The sequence below is a fragment of the Bos taurus genome, chromosome 9 (assembly GCF_002263795.3).
Source record: "Bos taurus isolate L1 Dominette 01449 registration number 42190680 breed Hereford chromosome 9, ARS-UCD2.0, whole genome shotgun sequence".
Lineage (NCBI taxonomy): Eukaryota > Metazoa > Chordata > Mammalia > Artiodactyla > Bovidae > Bos > Bos taurus.
Genome location: NC_037336.1, coordinates 103045676 through 103056080, shown reverse-complemented (window position 1 = coordinate 103056080; position 10405 = coordinate 103045676). Strand labels below are relative to the sequence as shown.

Here is a 10405-nt window from a genome sequence, read left to right as displayed (position 1 = left end):
CAGGGCAGGGCAATTCTGATCATCACAGGTTGTAGAGCCAGGAGTTGTGATGAGTGTTGTCAGTCTGCTTGGGTTCAGTCACCGGGAGAGAAGTGAAGCCCCAGAACATGGAGGGGAGGGCTGGAGAGACCCCATGACCACGGAGGGGAGGGATGAAGAGACCCCACAGAGTGGAGGGGTGAAGAGACAGACGCATGGGTGCACAAAGGCGACGCATCCACTGGGGGAACAGTTGCTGGGAAGGTGCCTCCGAGGGAGAAAGCATCTCTCTGAGCCACAGAAACGCCATCTCCTGATGGCGGCTGCCTGTTCTCGGCGGTGGAGGCCTGCAAAAGACATCTCCGCATCAGCCAGGACCTGGACTTTGAACTCAGCTATTTCACCAGAGATGTTTAAATTGGGGGAAACCAGAGTCTGTTTGAACTCAGTACAAAAATAGCATTTGTACTCTCTGCAGGCTTCTCTAGCAGATTTAATTATGGTCTTTGCAGTCAGGTGAGTGCCCTGGATTCTTTTTTTTTTTTTTTATCTTCTTCTTCTTCTTTTGAATTGCTACTTTCCAGGCAGAATTTTCCTATCTTCCAAAAACCCGTAATTATGTCAAGGAATCCTCAATAAATTATACTTATTTAATTTTATTATGGGAGGGAAGGCTCAAGATGTATGGCTGCTGGTGAAATATCAAGGTGTGATCTTTGAACCACACTTTTCAAGAGTCAGTCTGACAATTTTAGAAGCTTGAAGAATTAATGAACAGAATAATGATGTTAATTTCAAACAAGCATATGGAAAATAGGAAAGAATAACAATTTCTTAACTTAGTGGGAAGCTGAAGCCTCATATTACAGAAAAACCCACAAAGCAACCATTGTAGAAAACATCCTCTTTGCTTCCCTTACAGAAAATTTTTCTCTTAAAGGAAAAAATATACATGTATTTAGGTGCGAAAATGTCAGTGCATCTTCATTTTTCTTCCTTGGCTGGAAGCAACAAAGCTGAGTTCCGTGTGCGCTTCACTTCATCACTGCTCGTTTCCAGCAGGACTGTGATGTCTTGTGTGGTCACACCACACCTGTGTCACGGTTAGCTTGTGGCCACCACAGATGGATCCTGACTCTGTGGGCTCTTGATGCGGAATCAGGGACCTTCTAAGGTGGCTATTGAGGATAGATTCTTGTGCCAGAACACAGAGACACCTAAAACCTCTGCAACACCATCATACAAAAGGTAAAACTCTAAAGGATGACTAGGGAGGACAATTAGATTCACACATAAAACGCTGAAGTGTGTAACCTAGCAGATGGGGTGCAGAAAACGGTACACCCCCTGAGATCGTAAGGGTTGCTGGCCCTGGAAGCATGAGTAAGCACAGAAAAATTAAGTTACGTAAAAAAGAACCAGAAGCTTAAAAAGAGACTAGACTCAGGAAGTATCAGGCATATGTCAATACATGGAATAAAGAGGCCCAAGCTGAACAGTTATTGGAGGAAGTGGGAGGGGGAAAGTAACGTAATTTACATACACACACAGAGTTTGTCAATGATAATTATTCTACATCAAACTGGGGAAGCAAACATACAGAACTGATCACAATGAGGAGATCAGCACAGAAACGAAAAAAGAAAAAGAAAAATGAATGTGCCCCTCGAGGAAGACCGATGGTCCCAAGAACAACGGAAACAGAATCTTGGGATGCTGCTGTTGTGCAGTCACTAAGTCGTGTCCGACTCTTCGCCACCCGTGGACTGCAGCATGCGAGGCTTCCCTGTCCTTGTCTATCTCCTGGAGCTTGCTCAAGCTCACGTCCATCAGGTCGGTGATGCCGTCCAACCATCTCACCCTCTGGGATGCTTATAAGAAGCCAAGGAGACAGACCCTACATCATCAACCCTTTAACTAGGGCTGGCTTCACTATCGCTCATATTTTCTAAATTGGACTGAAGAATACAATGCTTTTATTTAAGCTGAACGAACTGAATTTGCAGATATTCACCTCCGTTGACCAAACCTCGGGATAAAAAGGTGTTTCCACGTCGGCCATCTTAGTGTCATATAGTCACTGTGATGCACGCTTTTTCAGCCACGTGAAGCCCACGGCTGACTCCTGTCCATGGTCCCCATCTCCCCGGGCGGGCCTGAGGGCACTGACCCCGCTGCGTCCAGCAGCCCTAGACGGAGAGCCCTCCCTGGGGTACGTGGAGAAGCCGCTGGCACGGCCAAGTCTGTACAATGGGGCCAGTACGTCGACGCCAAAAAGTTGTTAGAAAGAAAAACAAAATGAAGATCGCGGTCCACTGCACGTTGTGTGTAACAGGCTCGAGACTTCTCCTGTTCTGGGAACCTCCCCTCCTCCCGTGTCACCCCCGATCCCACAGCAAACCGAGAGAGGCCCTCCTCCCCACTCCCCGCGGGCCCTCCTCCCCACTCCATGGTGGGCCTCCTCCCCACTCCCCGTGGGCCCTCCTCCCCACTCCCCCCGGGCCCTCCTCCCCACTCCATGGTGGGCCTCCTCCCCACTCCCCGTGGGCCCTCCTCCCCACTCCATGGTGGGCCTCTTCCCAACTCCCCGCGGGCCCTCCTCCCCACTCCCCCCGGGCCCTCCTCCCCACTCCATGCTGGGCCTCCTCCCCACTCCCCACGGGCCCACCTCCCCACTCCCCATGGGCCCTCCTCCCCACTCCCCCCGGGCCCTCCTCCCCACTCCCTGCGGGCCCTCCTCCCCACTCCCCCCAGGCCCTCCTCCCCACTCCCTGCGGGCCCTCCTCCCCACTCCATGGTGGGCCTCCTCCCGACTCCCCGCGGGCCCTCCTCCCCACTCCCCCCGGGCCCTCCTCCCCACTCCCTGCGGGCCCTCCTCCCCACTCCATGGTGGGCCTCCTCCCCACTGCTCCCGGGCCCTCCTCCCCACTCCATGCTGGGCCTCCTCCCCACTCCCCGCGGGCCCTCCTCCCCACTCCATGGTGGGCCTCCTCCCCACTCCCCGTGGGCCCTCCTCCCCACTCCATGGTGGGCCTCTTCCCAACTCCCCGCGGGCCCTCCTCCCCACTCCCCCCGGGCCCTCCTCCCCACTCCATGGTGGGCCTCCTCCCCACTCCCCGTGGGCCCTCCTCCCCACTCCATGGTGGGCCTCTTCCCAACTCCCCGCGGGCCCTCCTCCCCACTCCCCCCGGGCCCTCCTCCCCACTCCATGGTGGGCCTCCTCCCCACTCCCCCCGGGCCCTCCTCCCCACTCCATGGTGGGCCTCCTCCCCACTCCCCGCGGGCCCTCCACCCCATTCGTTGCTCACCGTCCATTTGGAGGCTGCTCTGTCTTGGCATCTGGACGGCCATCAGCTCACCTGCCACCTTGACTCCCACCTCCCTCCTGTTCGGTTTCACGCATCTGAATCGAAATTGTGAGAAATCCACCTGACGTCTGCAGGGGCGCCGCCTGCTGCCTGCGTGCCGCGGAGGTGAGAGCAGACGGCAGGCGCTTTTCTGCCGGTCTTTCCCAAGTCTCCCTCACCACCAGCAACCTGTTGGTCCTGAATGAGGGCTGGCCTTTTCATTCTGTCTACAAGTGTAAGAGTGAAAAAATCATTCATCAGGGCAGTGTGTGTTGAAAGAGGGACAATTTGAAACAAGCTGCGTTATTTGATTTTTATCTTTCACTGAGCCTGGAGACATGATTATTTTTAAACTTTCCTTTTGGTAAGCTTGGCTTGTCATTTTATATCACTGACATTTTTTCTTTATTTATTCAAGCTGAGGGTTCAGAAATTATTGAAAGCAGGAGTTGTGGGCTGTTACATGTGTGCCCAATAAAAATAAGTTTTCATCAAGCTGTTTGAAGATGTAGTTATAAAATATTTTTAATAAAGTGGCTCCACCTACTCACAGGCTACTTTTTATGGCTGATGTGAATTAAAATCCACACCCAAACTTTATGGCTAATGTGCTTTGCCACTGATACAAAGAACAGAGGTGGAAGGGATTCCAGAAAGTGGCTGCAGGTAACGTGGCCAACACCCCAGCTTCTTAATCACATAGTCATTGGGTACCCGGCACATCTCTGGAGATGATCATCTTTGGAGAAGTCCAAATCAGCAAACAGGACTCCAAAAGTATGGTGGTGAGGCACCAGCAAAAGTGAAATAAAGTGAGTAAATTGAAGGTAAATTCCAACTCTAAAAATGAAAATATATTCTAAGGCGCCAAGAAGTGAAATCTGGAGGAAACACTAACAAGAAGGTAAGTGGGCCCTTCCAGGAATGAATAAAATCATCCACCAAGGGACTCCTGATGTCTCCCCTCTACCATCCATAATGGGGGGGTCTCGTCAGAACACTGGTGTCTCTCGTTTCACTTGTGGGCCTGTCTACTAAGAGCCAACCATTCTCAAAACTTACACGTGTTTTTTTTTTAGTCTTTTTTTTTTTTTTGTATGCAGAAGTAAAAAGCCGTAATAAAATTATTGTCCTCATTGCAATTAGTGAAAAGCTAGATATGTTTTTTTGCATCTGTTTTTGGTATTTGCGGAGAAGGTGATGGCACCCCACTCCAGTACTCTTGCCTGGGAAATCCCATGGACGGAGGGGCCTGGTGGGCTGCATTTGGTTTCTCAGGGGTGCTAGTGGTAAAGAATCCGCCTGCCAATGCAGGAGACACAGGTTTGATCCCTGGGTCAGAAGATCCCCTGGAGAAGGAAATGGCACCCCACTCCAGTATTCTTGCCTGGAAAATCCCATGAACGGAGGTGTCTAGTGGGCTACAGTCTGTGGGGTTGCGAAGAGTCAGACATGACTGAGCAACTGAGCATATATTGATATTTAGTCTTGCTGGGTTTAAGCCTAACAAATAAGTAATTTAGTTAGGGGTGAGAGTGGAGAATGTGTGCAGACTTCTTATAGGTTTTAATTCCAATGGATAAATGTAAGTAGCTTTTTATTCTGCTGGTTATAATTTCATTTGCTTTTTGTGGTGAGGTCTGTTGTCTGAGCATAATCAGTGTAGACTATAAAAGTGATAATGTGAGATTAATGATCAGAGGCCAATGCTGTTCCAATGTTTTCTTCACATTTCAACTTAGACACATACACTAAAAATATGGAAAACTTCCACTGCACTGACAAGTTGTGTTACATCATGCTTTGTGTTAGGCATGGAATGTTCCAGCAAAAGACTGCCCATATACTTAAATCCTGCAAAGTGGCCCATCCCCTTTCCTCTTCCACCTCAACACTTTTTCTGTTTCTCTTACTGTTTTTCTTGATGAAGATTGTGGTTCTGGCATTTTCCTTTTCATTTCAACTTAGAATGGAAAGAAAGAGTACAAGAGAAAGCATGACCTAGGGTTTTGTAGTCGTTCCTACAGCTTCTGGGATTGAAGGGCGCCTTGGGGACAGACCCCTGGCTCTCAGTGTAGGGTGACAAGTAGGACTCAAGCAGAGAACTGAACAGAAGACCCCCTGGCTCATTCCATTTTTTCAAGCAAGTCTTGTAAAGTAGGGGAGTGGGGCTTGAATTTAGCCAATAAAAAATCATTCTGTGGTCAGGACACTGCAGAATATGACTTGCTTGAATCTTAAGGCTGGAGAGTTTCCACGTGCAGGAAGCCAGTGGAGACAGGGGGAGTTGAAGGGCAGGAGCTTGGAGGAGGGGTCACGTGTGCCTCGCCCCTGCCTTCTGGATGGTGAAGCTGGGACGAGTCCTGTGGAAAACAACGTCTACCCACTGAACCCTCCAGGAAGTCAGCATTTGCCAGGGCTCCAGGAGAGAGGAGGTGCCTTGTCATGAGCCAACCATCACACCCCAGCATGTGAGTAGGCTACCAAGAGCCCCTACTCATGGCCTTGATGGTTGAGCCTTGTCCTATGGGATCCCAGAGCTTAGTGTCATCTGTGACCTGTCTCCTAAGAGTTTTACATGAAAATTATATCAGATTAAACTGTAAAAAGTGTGTCTTTGGGAAAGTATACAACATTTAAACAATAGTGTTAATCATCTAAACTTAATTGACATTTATAGAACATTCTAGCCCAAATCTCCAGAGTAGATATTCTTTCCTGTTATACATAAAATATTCACCAGGCAATATGGTTATATTCTGAGCTATAAAAGAAACCTCAAAATATTTTTAAAAAATGCTTAAAATTTTACAGAGTACATTTTCTCATCATGATGGTATTGAGTAGAAATCAATTACAGAAAGATATCTGAAAAATCCCTAAATATTTGGAAATAATATAACATATGTTTAAGTAATTCATGAGCTGGAGAAGCTATGAGAGGAGTTAGAGTATATTTTCCAATAAGTGGAAATAAAACATAGAATTTCAAAAATTATTATATACAGCTAAGGAGATCAGTTCAGTTATCAGTTCAGTCACTCAGTCGTGTCAGACTCTTTGCGACCCTACAGACTGCAGCACACCAGGCTTCCTCATCCATCACCAACTCCTGGTACTTGCTCAAACGCATGTCCATCATGTCCATGATACCATCCAACCATCTCATCCTCTATCCTCCCCTTCTCCTCCTGCCTTCAATCTTTCCCAGCATCAGGGTCTTTTCCAATGAGTCAGCTCTTCGCATCAGGTGGCCAAAGTATTGGAGCTTCAGCTTCAGCATCAGCCCTGCCAATGAATATTCAGGACTGATTTCCTATAGGATGAACTGGTTGGATCTCCTTGCAGTCCAAGGGACTCTCAAGAGTCTTTTCCAACACCACAGTTCAAAAGCATCAGTTCTTCAGTGCTCAGCTTTTTTTATAGTCCAACTCTCACATCCATACATGACCACTGGCAAAACCATAGCTTTGACTAGATGGAGATAATAGCTAAGGAGATATTTAGAGGGAAATATAGAATTTTAAGTGATTATAATAAAATCAATGCTTTCCAAAGAAATGGAAAAAAAATAGGTTAAAGTAAACTTGAATTAAGTAGAATGAAGGGAAACTAAAAGAGCGGAAAATCAATTCAATAATAAATTGACAGTAGAAAAATCAATGGAACCAAAAACTAGGTCTTTGAAAAAAATCAATAAAATCTATTAAACTCTAACCAGGCTGAATAAGAAAAAGTTGAGAGAAGATGCTGTTCACTAACATAAGATGAAATATATCTAAGACCTTACAGAAATATTTCTAAGATCTGAAGAATAATAAAGGCATTTTTAAGTAAGATTATGCACCAACAAATTTGACAAATTACATGAATATGCACATTCTTTGAAAGCTTTAAATTACCAAAACTGACCTAAGAAGAAATAGAAAACTAAGAAGAAATGAAAAGTCCTTTATACCTTAAAAAAAAAAAAAACAGAAATTTCCACCTAAAAGTCCGTATCATGTCCATATAATAACATAATAAAAATGGGTAGATAGATTGGAAAACAAGTAAAACCATCTTTATTTATAAATGATATCATGAAAATAAAAAATTCTAAAGACATACAAAATAGCCACTAGAATTAATAAATGTGTTTAGTGGGGTCACAACACGCAACATAGAAATTGACTGTATTTCTATACACTACTGTGAAAATAGGAATTTGAAATTGAAGTACTATTTACAGCAGCATAAATGATGTCATACTTAGGGACAAACTTTAAACATGATCAAGATCTATACACTGAAAGGGACGTAGGACAGCCGAGGGAAATTACGGAAGAGCTGAATGAATGGAGGGATACATGTTGTTCTTGGGTCAAAAGACTCAGTATTCTTATTGTGTTAACCTTGACCATTTTGGTCTATAGACTCAAAGCAATCCTAGTCAAAATTCCAAGATGCCTTTTCTTTAGGAGTCAGCAAGTTGATTTTAAAACTTAGAGGTAAATACAAAGCCTCAACCCTAAAAGAAAGAGAAATTTGTCTGTCTTGCTCTATCTTATTTTGAAAGGTACTCTGAAGAGAAAACAAGTGAAAATGGCCTCCCAGTCACGTCCTCCCTTTGCGTCCCCACGGCCTGTAGCCCCCAGGCTCCTCAGTCCATGGCATTCTCCAGGCAAGCATACGGGGTGAGTAGCTGTTCACCTCATCCAGGGGATCTTCCCAACTCAGGGATGCAGCCTGGGTCTCCGGCAGGTGCAGGCAGAGTCTTTAGCATCTGAGCCACCAGGGGAAGTTACTGTGATCAGGAGAGCAGAGGACTGAACACAGCACCAAGTCATCCATCTACGCGGCAGACAGAGTCAGAAGGAGCGGTGGGCAGAAACTAGTGACGCCAGCTGGGAGAAGCGAGTCTTTCAGTCACTGGCGTGGGAGACGGGATCGCAATACGAGGGAGAAACACCTCTCAATCTTTCATACCATTAAAAATTAATTAAAAATAGATTGCAGACCTAAGCATAAAAGCTAAGCATATAAAACTTCTAAGAGGTATTGTAGGAGAAGATATTTGAGTTCTTTATGGTCTCTTCCTATACAGGAAGCAAAACGTCCATAGTAAAAGAAGATTTTCATAAACCGGACTTCATAAATGAAGAAGTTCTGCTCTTAAAAAACAAAAAGAATAAAAAGTTGAGCCACATGCTGGGAGAAAATACACGACAGAGAACTTGTGTCCAAAAATAGAACTAGAACACTTATAACTCAGTCATGTGATGAACAAATCAAGAGGAAAATATTTGAATAAATACTTTCAAACAAATTGCTAACAAGCACAGGAGAAAACTGTTAACACCTCCCGTGGGTGATGAAAACGAGAGCCAGCATGGCCACTGCAGACACACTGGAGCCTGTTAGTCTTAAACTTGAGAGACAAAGATATTTCCAGAACATTTCCAGTCATACAGGTAAGCACAAAGTCAGAAGAGCAGGGAAGAGAGGAAGGGAGGCGGAAAGCAGCGTCCACCGGCCTCGCCGGCGCGGGCGGGGCCCGGACGCCGTCGTCCCGGATTCCGTGCGCGTGCTCCTCAGTGACGTCATCCCGTTTCGCAGGCGAGACGATGCGGCCGCAGGGAGCGCGGCCGCCTCTGGTCCCAAATCCCTGCTTTGTCTGTGCAGTCGCGTGGCCGGTGAGGGACACACGGCAAGCTCGCCTGCCGTGGAACTCCCTGTGTTTCCCTTTCTGTGGTCCAGGGTCAGCCCCACGTTTGTGAGCAGAGCTGGTAAGGGTTAAAGGTAGTGAAGGAGAGGCAGACAGATGGCTGCAGACCTTCGGGTTCATGTGTCTTGTTCAGAAGAAATTCCTTGGAAGCAGTCACACGTGAGCTATGGAAAAGCGATCACCTTCAAAGGGAGTGTATTATCTCTCAATCTTTGACAAATTTTGTTTGGAATCTGCTTGCTTGAGGAAAAATACACCATCCATTTTAGCCTGAGGATAAAAACCTGAAGACAGTCCAGGGAACTGGCAATGTGTCCAGGAAGCTATCAAATATGTTAAAAGAATCGAGTTAAAAATTACTACAGCCTACAGTATGTTGATGGGAACAGTGCATTCCTTTTGCTCTTTGTTACGTTTAAATCTCTTTTCACATGGCTCAGTCACAGAGTTCTCAGTGCGTGTGGGACCAGCCTTATTTTCAGGCTGAGGCTTGACAGAATTTTTATGTTCGGTGAGGGACCTGAGGTCATGCACTTCCCTCACTCATGGATAGCACTTCAGTTTGTGATCTCAACAATTTCATCTCAGATGAGCTTGGTAAGGTGTCCCTGGCTGGAAACAAGCAATTACTAAAAATAGTTTCCAGTTCCTCACCTAGTAAATTTTGCACTGAAATCAGGGCAGTGCTTCAAAACAGCTGGCAGGTTGACAGGGGAGAGTGCTGTGTCCACCTGAGGCCTTGGGAGAAGAGAGCGCGTCGGCGATGGCTCTGACTGCTCTGGGCTGCGCTGACAGGGACAACTGCAGAAGGCGCGTGTGTTCTCCACGTCCGTGTTGCTGGCCGTGTTGCGCTTCCCTTGGACGTCGCCTGCTGCCGGCCACGCTGTGTCTCCTGTGCTGTCTTGGTGAATATCTTGTACTCTCACCTTCCTTTCGTCTTTCTCCCTTCCTCCTTCCCTGCCATACTTTGAGTTAACTATTTGTGTCGGATTACATTTTATCTCCTCTTACTGTTTTTTCTTTCTTTTGCTGTAACTCTTCATACTGTATTTTAGTATTTCCATAAGGCTTATAAATACCAATCCTTAATTTAATAAATACATACTGAATTAATATAGTATCATTCTGTATGTAACATAAATTCCTCACAAAGGCATAATTCCATGTAACTTCTCTCATGCTTTGTGCTGTTACACCTATGTATATATACACAAGTATACATATATGTGTGTCTGTTTGCATATTTGAGATATGATTGATTTGCAACATATTAGTTTCATGTGTACAGCAAAATGATTCAGTTATTTATAAACATATAAAATAATATATCTCTGTGTTTCAGAATCTTTTCCACTATAGGCTATTATAAAAT

General features: G+C 45.9%; 1 long non-coding RNA gene across 1 annotated transcript; it reads right to left on the bottom strand.

The window, feature by feature from the left end:
• Positions 1-829: 829 nt before the first annotated feature.
• Positions 830-9111, bottom strand: LOC132346154 (uncharacterized). The gene is made up of 3 exons (XR_009495900.1): positions 8019-9111; positions 3288-3553; positions 830-2222 (listed from the first exon to the last, which is right to left on the bottom strand). It is a non-coding gene; the product is annotated as an uncharacterized lncRNA (long non-coding RNA).
• Positions 9112-10405: the final 1294 nt, after the last annotated feature.